The following is a 15,487-nucleotide window of genomic DNA, read 5'->3' as shown; positions in this document are numbered from 1 at the left end:
ACATGCTGCTCCACTGTTTGTTACCATATTGGCTTACATGTTTGTAGGGCCATACATACACATATCCCATACCACAGTCAGCCATATGTAGCTGTGGCTGTGTTCTCATTGGTTGTGGTTATGTACTTTCACACAGGTGTATCTTACCCTGTGCTGTGACATGCCTGTACAGCCTGCTATATATGCAGGTACATGTGCATTCCCCCATAGGAGATGTAGGCCAGTGTGGACCCAGTCTGCCTGTAGCCTGCACAGTTCATTGTTACATGCCTAGCAGCTTAAGGGTACTTACCCAGTGAGATGTCATGTGCAGATACTTGCCAGATGTACTGCTGCTGGGCCTCCCTTAACAGTCATGTATGCCAGACAGAGCAGTGGGATGCTGTACAGATGTATGTCAATATCTAGTGGGTAGTATGTGGCCATGGCACCCTTGTGCCAGTGGTTATTACATGTCAGATCAGATAGGGGTGTGTGAATGCATAACCTATGGTGGCATATATATACCGGTTGTTATGTGTTATGCCCATCTACATGGCTGTTAACATCATTATTGTCAGGCATGGTACACATAATTTGCACTAAGGGGTTCTGTGTATACCTCTGGACTGTACAGAGTGTGTAAGAATGTCCACACATATTGGCCAATATCTCTGCTGCGGTCAACAGGGGCAGTACGTGCTAGCAGCGGTACTTTATTGTGATGTCCTTAGGATGTCTGTCAGTAGCCAATGGCACACATCTGGAAAGCAGATGTGACCTCCCACACACACCAAGACAATCCCAATTATAGTAGCAATAGTATATAGAACTGTAACAATACAAACATAAAGGTTTTTCCATTCTTACAAACCTGTGTGTGGTGATTCTTCCTATGACCTCTCTGTGGGTATATGTTGCAGGCAATGATTGTAATTTGTATGAAAGGCCCATACAGTGTCCAATTGTTCAGGTTTGAACTGTAGGCATAGTGGTTGTTCCATATTTTGTGCACCTTCTACATATGTATCTTACTGTACATATATAAGTGTGTGTATGTGTAGTCACATGTATATCTGTATATATGTAATTATATATATATATATAGGTATATCTGTATCCGCAGATATGTGTCTGTGTATATGTATCCTGAGGATGTTGATAGCTTCCACATTTTACAATTCATATGGGAGTCAGACTAAACTGCATGATATGTTACCAATACCAGCCTGACATCATACAGGTGGGATGCAGTACTGTTAACATCTTGTGCCCATGTCATGTCAGGTCCTGGTTATGGGATCTACAACACTTGGTAGTGTATTGCAGGGTGGACGTGTTTGGGTGGGGGGAGGTATGCCTATTCATACAAGACGTATATTGTTTGGGGCCCCTCGACTCCATTAACAGTGCATGTGGACATATTTGTTTTTGTTAATCTACCATTGCTATTTACAGATGTATGGCCACATATACCTTTATTGATATATATATATATCAGCTTACATATGTATAGCTATGTCCGTATATACCTACATAGCTATATATCTGCGTACATATATGCACCTTGCTGTGTATATGTAGACATATAGGTGTAGACATATATATGTGTTGATATAGGCATGTGCATGTATATATATATATATATATATATATATATATATATATATATATATATATATATATATATATATGTAAATATATATATATATATATATATATATATATATATATATATATATGTAAATATATATATATATATATATATGTAAATATTTCTAAATGCACACACACACATATATATATATATATATATATATATATATATATATATATATATACATATATAGATATGTTGTATCTGTTTAGATATTAATATATTTACACACACACACATACATCTAGATGTTGGTATACATTCTCTGTACTGTTGCATGACTGGGCTGAATGATATGTATCTGAAAACATCAGATTTACGCATATCTGTCATGGCTTAGTGGTAAATCACTTTGTGTATGGTGTGCAGGGTTTTGGGCTCAAGACTTGCAAAGGCTGTTTATTCTGTTGCTGGGCAGAACATGGGCCATCGGATACAGAGTGATTAAGGTACTTTAAAGCAGTTTTAAGTGGGTTTGCATGGAGGTAAGCACTGCTAACTTCCATTTACAATTTCTTACACTCACTTAGCTTCTACATTGCTTAACCTGTGTAGGCAGTTCTTACCCCCACGCAGACCCGCTTAGAGCTGCCCAAAAGTGCCTTAATCACTCCATATCCAATGGCCCTTATTCTGCCCATCAAAAAGATATACAGCCTCTGCAAGGCTCGAACCCAGGAGCCTGCAAATCATAGCCAACGTGATTTAGCACTAAGCCATAGAAGATATATATATAGCCCTGATGTTTACATGAATATATCATCCAGCACAATCATTCAACAGTGCAGGAAATTTACTTTTTCATCCAGATGTATGTGTGTGTGTGTGTGTGTGTTTGTGTGTGTGTGTGTGTGTGTGTGTGTGTGTGTGTGTGTGTGTGTGTGTGTGTGTGTGTGTGTGTGTGTGTATATGTATATATATATATATATATATATATATATATATATATATATATATATATATATGTATATATATATATATATATATATTTATGTATATATTTATATATGTATATATATATATATATATATATATATATTTATGTATATATTTATATATGGGTCTACTGCTTTTCATCGAATACCACTTATTGAAAAGAGCAGTAGACCGTTCAGTTACGCGAAAGTGCACTTATTCAAAAGTGCACTTTCGCAAACTCAGCTTCTACGAACGGATCATACCACAGTGGAGGACAGCAGGAAAACATGCTATGTCCTCCACTGCGGTGCAGTAGTTATGGACCTTAGGGTTAGGGCACGGGTCATGGTTAGGGGATAGCCCTACTAGCTATATATATATATATATATATATATATATATATATATATATATATGGGTATACCTGATAATGCCGAAACTGCAAAACGCCGAAGAAGAGAACACCGACACCAGAAGATTGACAACGGAGATGATCAACAGTTGAAAATCCCAACGCTGAGAACATTGACATGTTAAGGTAAGTGTGGGGTTGGGGTTAGGGGCGGATTAAGTGAGTTAGGGTTAGGGCGTGGTTCAGGTGAGTGTGCGATAGTGACAGACTGTAGGGTTAGGTGCAGGTTAAGTGAATTAGGGTTAGGGTGTGGGTTAGGTGAGTGTGCGATAGTGGCAGACCTTAGGGCTAGGGTTTGGGTTAAGGTTACTGCATAGCTGGTTGTGTATGTAAGGTTTAGTGTAGGTTTGTAAGGTTTTTGGTGTGCTTGTGTTTTGTGTGTGCTTTTTGGACAGGGGACTTGTTTTGTTTGTTGATTGTCAGGATTGTAGTTTGCCGGGCATGTGAAGTTTCGTGTTTTTGAACTTTCAGTTTTGTGGTGTCGGTGATTTCGTTGTCGGTGTTTTCTCATGTCGGTGTTATCAGGTAGACCCATATATACATATAGATATATATATATATACATATATATATATATATATATATATATATATATATATATATATATATACACATACAACATACAAACACTCACACATATACATATACACAGCAATGACTTCAACAAGTGGCTAAGCATTTGATGTCATTCAAAGGGGATCCAGTATCTGTCTGCCTGGAATGACATGATTTACAAACCACGATGCTTTGCCAGAAATGGTCTGCACCTGTTTCCCCTGGGATTCAGATTACTGGCTACAGCTCTTGGCACCCCCATAGTGCCTTATCTAGGCAAGGTTCAAAGGACAAAACCACCACCGTAACAGTTGCAAGCATGCAAAACTGAAGGTAATGCGACTCAATGCTAGAAGTCTAAACCTAAAAAGGCACTCTCTTGAGGCACACCTACAAATGGGGGAACATCGATATCTGTGCAGTAACTGGGACTTGGTTCAATGCTCCAGAGAGCACACGTGTAATACCTGGCTACAACTCTTATCACACATTTCGGGCAACAAACCAAGACCACAACACTACAGGTGGAGGAGTGTCCATATTCACCAAGGTTATTCACACCTCCAGCCTAGTTCCCAACACAATGCATCTGAGAATCTCCAGATGCAACTAACACTAGTTAAGACTGCAATCCAAATTGTAGCTTGCTGCAGATCCCCCACCATGCCCCAAGATTCTTACTACACCATTATAAACATATTAAGATACAACCAAACACCATAATACTGGATGATTTCAACTACCCTGCCATTAACTGTGAACATTTCTTGGGTACTAATACCTTTTACCAATGGTTCCTGCAATTCATACATTCCAACCCCCTGGATCAACTAATCCATTGTTCAACCAGGGTCTCCAATATGCCAGACCTGGTCATTACCAACATGGGAGAAAGATGCTCCACACCAGTGGTCACCCCCTCATTGGTCAGGTCTGACCATAAGGTAATCACCGTTGACATCCACATCCCACCCCCACCCGGCAGTAAGGAAGCCTCCATAAAAACCCTCTACAAAGCCAATACCATGCTACTCAAGTTAGAAGTGACAGACTTCATGACATCCATGGAGATGGGAGCTTAAAGTGCAATAGGTGAATCCTACACTAAGGCACTGTATGAGCACATTCACTCATGCATGAATTGTGCCATCCCAAATAGAATCAAGATGCTGTCCTCCAAAAAAGGAAGCCAATCTGGTGCTCCACTGTAATAAACAAACTATACAACAGAAGGTGAAACTTTAAGAAAAAAGGATAATCCCAAAATGCAAACTGCTCCCTTACCAGCCTCAGTAAGAAGCTGATATCCCTCAAAATCTGCCAAAGCTTGGTACATAAATATAATTGCCAAAAATTCCAAAGACAACCATAAGGCATTCTATAGTTATGTCCAAGATCTAAATGGCAATGCTCAGAACTGCTCTGAGCTACAACAGAAGGGCATTAAATATACTGATTCCAAGGAGTTTGCCAATATCAGGGTAGATCAATTTAGTGCCACATTCACCCTACTCTCACCCCTAAAGGGCCCATATCAGTACCAAAATATTGCCAAGTTCCAGTAATGACAGCCACACAGGTGGAAACTGCACTATCTGCAGCTAGAAATAAAGCATCCATGGGACCAGATGGCATCCCGGGCTGTGTACTACATGGACTACAAAATAAACCTGCACCTCACCTAAGTGCCATGTTTAATCATAGCCTCACCTCAGGCTTCAATCCCACTGTGTGGAGCACAGCTACAGTTATCACACTCCACAAGGGGGAATCCACCTTGGATCCGGGGAACGACCATCCCATCAGTCTGATGAGCCTGATCTGCAAGGGCATGGAATGCATTATCATGCAACTTATAAACAAAGATATTGGCAACCAGCAAAAACTGGACACCTCCCAGATTGGGCTCGTGAAGGGCCGATCTTGTCTCCTGAACCTGACTGACTACTTTGAATCAGACTCCGGAGCTGTGGAAGAGGGTAAGGTGGTCCACAGAGCCTATCTGGACTCGGCCAAGGCCTTAGACACCATCCCCCACTCTGAGGTCATAGTTAAACTTATAAAGCTAGTCATAAACTCCTGCATCACTCGTTGGGTTGCCAACTGACTTCCTGACGGAATCCAGACTGTAAAAGTAGCCAAGTCTAATCCCAGCTCCAGACAAGTGACAAGTGGAGTACCTCAGAGTTCAGTCCTGGGACAGCTCTTGTTTGGCATCTACTTCCCTGAAGTCCAGGCCAACACTACGGAACTCTGGCTAACAAAGTTCACAGATGAGTGCAAAGTGGGAGCCATTATTGCATCCCCAAATGATGTGAATATTCTACAATATGGCCTTACAGAAACAGATGCTTGGTGCCAGAGCCATGGACTCAAGCTTAATGCCAAGTAATGTATAGTTATCCCCTTTTGAAATACCATGTACCCATGAATTACCACATATGTGGCAGTACACTAAACACTGAAAGTGTGCTGACAGACATAGAGACACAGGAGGACAGTGGTCTCACCTTCATTGCCACAACAGTAAGGAAATCCTTCTATGTGGCACACCTCATCACTGAGAGCTTTACATCCAGAAAAAAAGAGATAATTGTGCCACTGTACTCATCCCTCATTACACCCAGTATAGAGTACAATGCCCCATTTGATATGTACCTAACAAGACATCTACAACAGCTGAGAAGACAGTGGAATTACCTCACTATAAGAATCACATGCCTAAAGCAGATGGCCTATGCTGACCATCTAGAAAACCTCCAGCTATACATTGTGGCATATCATCTACACAGAGGCTATCTCTGCGTAACATACAAGGCTATGTCAAACCCTGGGAAATGTCATTTGTAATAAGCATATGTACTGCCATGTACAGTATATGCATGTATGTGCTGTCATTACAGTAGCAAAGGGTTTTGAGTGTCATGTCTGGGACACACAAGTATATGAGACCTGCACAGCACTGTTATCCATGTGAATGTGTTACATGCAGGGGTAGCAACCCAGGGTACATGCTGTCACACTGGCATGTAGTGTAACATGATGTTACTACTGTTGACAGTACTGTCCCAGGCAATGGTAGAGTGCTAACATTACTACTGACAACAAGCACACCTGTGGGCATAGCTGTTGTGTTCCTGGTGTGTGGGCTGTGCCACCGTATATATTCCCTACTGGATAATAATCTGACATGTGGAGTGTAACTGTAGAGTACCATCTGTACAGCACATGTTAGTGAGGGCTTACAACATGTAGTAATGGCATACATATTGTTGTCAAACATCCATCTGTTGAGACATTCATCCTACTGCATAGCTACTCACCAAACTGGTGTCTGTAAGTCCCTCTACAGATGTACAGATGGCAAGTATCCAGCTGGGTTATGTATAGACAACCTATGCTTGATTGACAATGACATGTCTGGCCAGCTTTGTACTAGACACATATAGGAGACAACACCCTGTATGGGCCACATGCCACAGGTACCTACACTACACTACTATAGTCAACTGAACATGCTTGGGTACATTTCTCCATCACAGAAACTAACCATGTGTTATAATACATGTTGCATACATGTCAACTGGATCACCTCAGTGGCCATGTGTAGAAGGCACCCAGAGGATTGGCTGATGCATGTCACTCTCACCCTGATGGTCACTAATGTGGTGTCTGTCGATCGATTGCCTGCTGGCACATGGCAGGTGACATGATACCAATGTACACACACCCCCTACACATCCAATCTCTCCATGGACAATAGCCAGGTACACAGCTATGACCACCTGTAGCAATGCACCACAGTGCTGACACATGTACATGTGCATTTCTGAGGATAGCAGTGTTTGTGTGTTAGTACACTTGTAGTTGGTAATTCCATGATGGCCTTCACAACCACCTCAACTCCCATTGCCATAGTCAGATGTGCCCGCTGGTGTATTGGACATGACATGTACCCTGTTACACTCCTCTCCCTAACAGCTACATATGCCTTGCAGTACCAACACAATGGTGTTGTACAAATGGGTTGATAAGCATGGGAAACCCATTGAAGTCTGCCAAGTGTGTGTATGTGTGCATGTCTGCATACCTGTAGGGTACACCATTCTGAGGCCACATACTCCTATTGCACTACACATTGCCACACAGTAGTATAGATAGTGTTGTCACTGCCCATAGGTGAGGCATCGCAATGCAACATCCTACTATACCTGTGGCATGTGCATTAGATGCATATCCCTGTAGTACCACTGTTGTGATATACAATGGGTTGTATTGCCGTTGTGGGCAATGTGTGATAGTGGGTATGTCAGAGTGTCATAATGGGTTCCAGTGTGTACAATATCCATTGGGGGATATGGGTGCTGTGTGTCATTACACCATGGTACACCCAGTATATGTCACATGTACCACTTCCTGGGGACCACTGTTACCATCAACCATACAGGTAACTGATACCACAATACAGCCCAGTTACGCATGTGCTGCGTGCAGCCTACCTGTAACACATTGGACACATGGACTAGTTAGTTAGCACCAATAAGCCCAGGTCTCTAAGATGTGTGTCTGCCTGTTATATGCCTGTCAATGTGTGTATGATGGTATGACACACTATGTATTCTCCATATACAACCATTAAATCCCCCATTACCATATTGTACATGTCTGTGGCTGTTCTGCATGTAACATCACCTCACCCTAAATGTTGTGTGGTGTGTGCAATGAAAGCCACACTGTTCATTAGCACTACATACCTAGGTAGGGGTCTAGTCACAGTGTTGCCAAGTAAGGATGTGCGTGTATGTGGATGGGTTGTCATAATGTTGCAGATTATACATGTCCCAGCGGGTCACCTGTCAATGTGGCACAGGCAATAACTGTTATACAAACCTGTGACTTGACATGTGTGCAACTGTACACCGGATATGTCACGGCCATGGTGTCACCACAGTGCCATAAGCCTTGTGGAATATGACTGCAGACCATCCTCCTGCTGGCACATGTACACCTACAACACAAATGGATAACTTTATGGAGATCATAATCAATCAGTGTTACTAACAGCTGAAATGCATCATTGCTGGATGGCTACACTATCTGACATGTATGCATTACACATTACCCCTGATGACATCTTACACTGCAGTACATTGCAGCACTCTATTACAGTCACTATGTGCATCAGAGCCATATTAGCCTGTCTCTGCATTGATGTTATGGATGACAGGGATGTGGCACAGATATCATCATATGCACAGGGTGTGTTGCTGGTTTGCCAGAGGCCAAGGGTGGTCCATACGTTTGACACCATGTGTGTGGGTGAGGGGTTTAATTATTTGATCAGGGCTTGGTGATGTGGTGTGTGTCGGTATGGGGTTGCCTAGGTGTGTTTGCATAGTGTGTGGGTATGCATGCACACAGTTCTGCCATGTGGCTGTCCTATACAGGTATTTTTGGACAGCTGCAGATCATACCTGGCAGGGTGTGCAGTTCACTACCTCCAGTCATGGACACACTGACTGTGCCTGCCAGGGGTTCCATGGGCACGTGCAGGTACAGACCTTGATGTGCTATTCTCCCCTGATGATGACAGATGTCCACTGGAACCATGACCAGCCTGGGACTGGCCAGGGCCACGTTTATGAGGCCTGCTGTGGTGTGGTACAGACAGCACCCCTAGTGATGTGCTAAGGCTGGTACTGCCACTACAGGAGCGGCTTGGCATCCTAGCATGTCCAAGTCGACTGCCAGCTGCTGATGCTTCTGTCCTATGTCTACACGGCCATTGCACCACTCCCACCCCATTTTAAGGCAGGGACATCTCACCCCACTGTCTATCCATGATCTCATTCTGTTCAAAGAGGGCAGCAACAAGTTCACGGATGTTGTCACTTACAGATGAGAAAGCAGCCCTCTGCAGCCTCAGGCCCTGTCTGTTGTGCATTTCCATACATGCCTGTGCCTCCATGACAACCTGAAACATGTCCTTGGGGTACCAGTTGTGGTGCCCCTGCCAGGGGCATGATGACCAGCAGCCCTCCTACGAGCACCACGGTACATCAGCCTATGGGGTGCCCTGCCAGATATCTGGCTATGCCAACTGTGACCCGACACAGTCGGCATGGGAACCACACTCTCCTGGTCACTGGCACCAACCGCCAACTGTCCCTCTGCTATGGCCACATGTGATGGGTGTGTATGGGCACTGTAACTGTGTGCAGGCTTGAGGTGGCTAGGAGGATGATGACAAATGATGGTGCAGTGTCCGCCTCTGACAACCCCACCTGTGCCTCAACAGTACCATCATCATCATCATCACTGTCTGTACGGACACTAACCTCAGATTGCAGGCAGGAGGGACCCTAACCCACCTCGCCACCTGTGGGGGAAACAAACACACACTTTAAGAGCTGTACAGCATTGCATAACAGTACACACATTTACACACACACACACACACACACACACACACACACACACACACACACACACACACTCGTACACCCCCACACACTGACAGTCCAACTTACCTCCTCCATGTCCATGGGTCTACATACAGTCCCACATTCAGTTACATATGTCCCCCATCCTGCATGGCACTTGCTAACTACACTCATTAATACTACCCATTAACATATCATTCCTCTCTATGCCTACATGTGTGATTACAACACATGACCTGTTACTCCATCACCTCCCTGACTTGAGTGGAATAGGTTGTACATGGCCTCACTGCTGTCATCCAGTGTTAGCCCTGTGTATGTCCAGTCATGGTGTACATGGTCCCTATATGGTTGGGGCTGCTACATTCACTACATATTTCACACACCGCAGTCTCATACTACAGTCTTGCTCAGTCCATGTCACATCTGCTGCACAATCAACCTATCATGTGGACAACAGTAATATCTGGATACAGTCACTGGTGTGCTCTGGTAATTCCCCATTGCATTAGTAGTGCTGCATACATGGGTAGTCGGTTATCTATCTGCTGATGGCAATATGATGTATATACCTGGTGTGTACTTTCCCTCCCAATGCATGTTCCATGCAACAGATCTTGTTATGCTATCAGCTGTCCTGTGTTCACATATCAGACAAGTTGTCCTGATGTCTCATGTATCACTCCATGTCCATGTACGGCACAATCCCAAGGAGAAGTACTGCCATGTGATCAACCCCACAATCACCTGTGTATACATGGACACCCACAGAAACAGACACACATGTACACACACATCTGACATGCATCAGCCACACTCCACTCCACCGGATTGCACTTACAGACACAATCAACACACACCCACCCACCCCACACACACACCTACATGTGAGGTTGCACAATGTTTGCACACACAGACCTCCCATTACCCTTCTGTCAGCATGCATTACATATGGTACTCAACAGCATGCAGTGCAACTATAGTGACTTCATGCTAGTGCCAGTATACATGTGTGTGATGCATGGGCTGTGTTGGTAGATGATGGCCCTTCCCCTTGATAACAGTGTACCAATGTGCAAAGTGTTACTGTGGACTTGTTCTGCACCCTGCCTTATACTGTGCACCATACCTCACAGGTGTACAAACCATTGCTGCATATGTAGTACTGTGTCAGTTATGTCCGCTCCAATGCTCACAGCCACTATGTGTTGAGTGACTCATACCTGGGATGATATGTGAACAGAACAAACAACAATCCAAAACAAAAACTGGCAAATAAGGCACTATGGAAGCAATAGAAGCCGGCAAATAATCCAACAAATAGAATCACAACTATGCAAAATAAATGTGAACTTTTAATGTAAGCACTTCCGTCAAGTAAAATAACTTGCCTTCTTCAGACAAACAGTTTTTTCAAAGCATCAGGTTCTTTATATATGCTATTAGGCCAAACTAATTAAGCAATCAGCCTAAATAACAGACTAAATAACAGACACACAAGTTTTAAAGCAGCCTCACCACTAAAAACATAGAATCAGTCATTTAAAACCTACTTATTAAAAAGGAAACATTAGCAATCAAAGAATGCAAATATTCTAATAAAAAACCTTAAACAAAAATATATATACTTATACAAAGTTCCAAAGTGCTGTTCACATTAAAAATAAACGTGAGCCACTATAAATGTTGTTATTCCCTAAGTATTATCTTCTCATAGTTCCCAAAGCAATATACAATAGACTTACCAATATATAAAAACTAAAAATATACGTGAAATACATTGAAAATAGGCAATATTAATATCTAATGTCCAGCTCAATAAACTAGAAGTGTTTATATATATAATCAAGTTAATTTCACCTTTTAAGAGCCAAGTATCTCAACATGCATTTAATAGAGAGATGCTCATTCAAACCTGGGAAAACTTGTGCTCTTGTTTTAATCTGCCACATAAGTTCATCAATTTCGAGAAGGACTTGCCAAGGTCCTCCTCTAATGTCAGTTTTCCTATGTTGTAAAATTGCAAACCTAAAGGCATGATCAGGGTGATCTACAATGTGTTTAGCTAGAGCATTGTTAAGATAATTTTTACTTATAGAATAATAATGCTCATAAATACGTTGTTTAAGTTTCCTTTTGGTTTTACCGATGTAAAATGCATCACACAGAGTGCACAAAGTCACATACGTAACTCCCTTAGACTCACAATTGTATCGATGATTAATTTTGTATGTTTTATTATTAATGGGAATTTGATTGGTAACAAAAATATATTTACAATAAGAACATGTTCCGCATTTAAACATGCCTTTAGTTCTATTTGTACATTCTCTTTTTCTCTCCAGGAGTGATTTCAAATTTTGGCCTTGCCTATATGTTATTCTGGGCCTAACACCTAGAGCTTTTGATAACCTTTCATCCCCTTTAATTAAATTCCAGTTCTTGTTAAGAACTTCTCTAATACATAAATGATCCAATGAATATGTACAAAGAAAACTAACTTGGTGGCCTAAAAAGTTACTGGACGAATGAGTTGGTTGCTCACTGTTACAACCTTGGTAATGGTTCAAATTTTCAACTGGGATGACTACCTGATCAGATAGCAACGGTGTAAAAAAAAAAACATATTCCTTTTATTTATTATCTCGTTTTTAATGTTCAAAACAAGGGTTGGAGGATACCCTCTGTTTAAAAACATTTTTTCTAGCAAGTCACATTCTAAATTAAAATCTGTAACATCAGAAACCATACGTGCTGCCCCTAACCATTTGGCCTTTAACTACTGCCTTCTTCTGATGGTAGGGGTGACAGCTAGAAAAATGCAAAAATGTGTTGGAGTATGTTGGTTTACGATAAATCAAGCTTTTATACCTACCATTTACGTCATGCCTAATTAACTGAATGTCAAGGTAGTTAATGGACCTCTCCCCTATGGCATAAGTAAATTCCAAAAAATTGGTAGTCTGGGTAATGTTGTTAATAAAGGAAGGGATAAGAGAAAGATCACCTTTACAGATACAGAACATGTCATCCTGGTATCTGGTGTACCAGGAGACATAGTTCTGAAAGAGTGAATCATTAAACAAAAAGTTATGCTCCCAGAATGCCATAATTGCATTCACAAAACTTCCGCCACAGAGGGAGCCCATAGCTACACCTGACTTCTGTAAGAAGAATTGCCCTTCAAAAACCATAAAGTTATTAACCAGAACAAGTTCTAAAAGTGCCTCAACTATGTTGATAGTGCTCCCATTAACTTTCTTCATAAGCAGAAATTCTCTAGTCCATTCAATGCCCAGCTGTTGGGGGGTGACCGTATAAAGGTCTTTAATGTCAGTTGTGAGAAAATGTGCATTGGGTTGAAATTCTAGCTTATTGATATGACTGAGAAACCCCCACAAATCCTTGCAGATTTGTGGTTCACTAGCAATAAGTGGTTTTAGCACACTATCAATATATTTGGCACACCCATACGTAATTGATCCTCGACCATCAACTATTGGTCTGAAGGGAGGATCATTTAAAGTTTTATGGATTTTGGGATTGCCAAAAAGTGCTGGTGTTTTCGGTGCTAACATTATTAAGTAATGATATAGGTCAATGTCAATGGAGCCTTCCAGAAATAAATCCTCCAATACCCCTCTAATCTTTTTATATGCCCCATTGACTTCATTTAAAGTAGCGCTTGTATATGCAGCAGTATTAAGGTGTTTAACCATGCTATCCACATACATATCATGTTCCATAAACACAAGTTCATCGCCTTTATCAGGCTTCATGACCCTAATATTACAGTCATTCAAAAGGTTTAAACAGTCATACTCAAAATGGCTAATAGTATTCTTCATGTTTTTAAAATGCTGACTTTCTTTAATAGCCCAAAAATCTATCTCGCACATTTTCTCAAAAACATTCAAGTCTGGATGGATGAGTAGATTAAATACACTCGAGACCCTTAAAGAACTCACCATGCTAGAACTACTCCCCATAAGCAAATTAAGATTAAGTTTGCGGACGAACAACTTGAGGTCAATTATAGTTTTGGCAATGTCCATATGTCTCCCGGGGACGTAGGTTAGACCCCTGTTTAAAAAGTCAACAATTTCTTGGTCCACATTCAAAGAGGTGTAATTATAAATATTAAAGTCCCCATCTGAGCTTGTGTAAACCTGTGGTCCACTAGCTAATTCTTGAATATGGGCTATCGTCTCCTCAATATTTTTTTGTTGTTCCTCACTTGTGGCTGATTCCGATTGCACAAAAGAAACAGAAAACTGATAAAATACAAAGTGCACACCAAGTCACAAGCTGTAGTAAGCACCAAAATAGTTGTCACAATAAAAATCCACTATTGAATCAAGGTTGGCATAAACACTTTGATTCAATAGTGGATTTTTATCGTGACAACTATTTTGGTGCTTACTACAGCTTGTGACTTGGTGTGCACTTTGTATTTTAGCTGATTCCGATTGGACTGACGATTGATGGTTCGGTTGTTGTTGGTTGATTGAAAATCCTGATAGATCCATCACCTCTATCATTTGTGTCCCCTAGTTGTCTATCCAAAGTATTGCTATTGCTGATCACATTGTTGTCCCTATTGCCAAAGCCATTAATTAGTTTGGCCTAATAGCATATATAAAGAATCTGATGCTTTGAAAAAACTGTTTGTCTGAAGAAGTCAAGTTATTTTACTTGCTGAAAGCGCTTACATTAAAAGTTCACATTTATTTCGCATAGTTGTGATTCTATTTGTTAGATCATTTGCCGGCTTCTATTGCTTCCGTAGTGCCTTATTTGCCATGATATGTGAACAGATGTCATTTTTGAATGTCTGATGTCTGGTTTACAGATCACAACATCAACGGTGCATGTCTGACCAATACAAGACTGTTACACTGACAACCGCCAGACCTTACCATGGCTATGGGGTTGCCCTAGACATGTCCCACAACTCTGCATGTTTGCAAGGTCTACTCATGTGCACATCCCTTGGAGTTCACACACTGCTGTCACTATTGCTGTGGAGTCTGGGTTATGTCTGCCACAGTTACTGAATCTGATTGTGTGCAGATACAGCCATTCTTAGCATATGTAGGATCCCTGCTGCAGTGCACTGCTGTGTCATGATGACACGCACTCCCCACCTCCAGCCTTTTTGCAAATGCTTGACAACTATGGCCTACACATGTGTCAGTTTGCAGTGTCCCAAGAATGGGACACTATGTGCAACAGCCTACTGCCAGCTAATTATGTGGACCACAGTACTATGTTATGACATAGTGTCGATCTGTAACGGTTGCTATTGTAATACAGGTATATTTACTGTTGTAGCACCATATGAGGGTATTGTTTCACACATGTCCCTACTGTAGGCTGTGTCTCCCACCATTCTTCTCATCCCTGTGGGCACATTTCACAATGACAGAATTTAAGTTATCTTGCATGTGTCTGATGTACCCTTCCGATACCCCATCATGGTCTCCACTGTGATGCAGTGCATTTCACAGCAACAAAATGTGAA

Source organism: Protopterus annectens, chromosome 4.part1 (genome assembly GCF_019279795.1).
Source record: "Protopterus annectens isolate FY-2018-M chromosome 4.part1, PAN1.0, whole genome shotgun sequence".
Taxonomy (NCBI): domain Eukaryota; kingdom Metazoa; phylum Chordata; order Ceratodontiformes; family Protopteridae; genus Protopterus; species Protopterus annectens.
Note: the sequence above shows the minus strand (reverse complement) of the source record.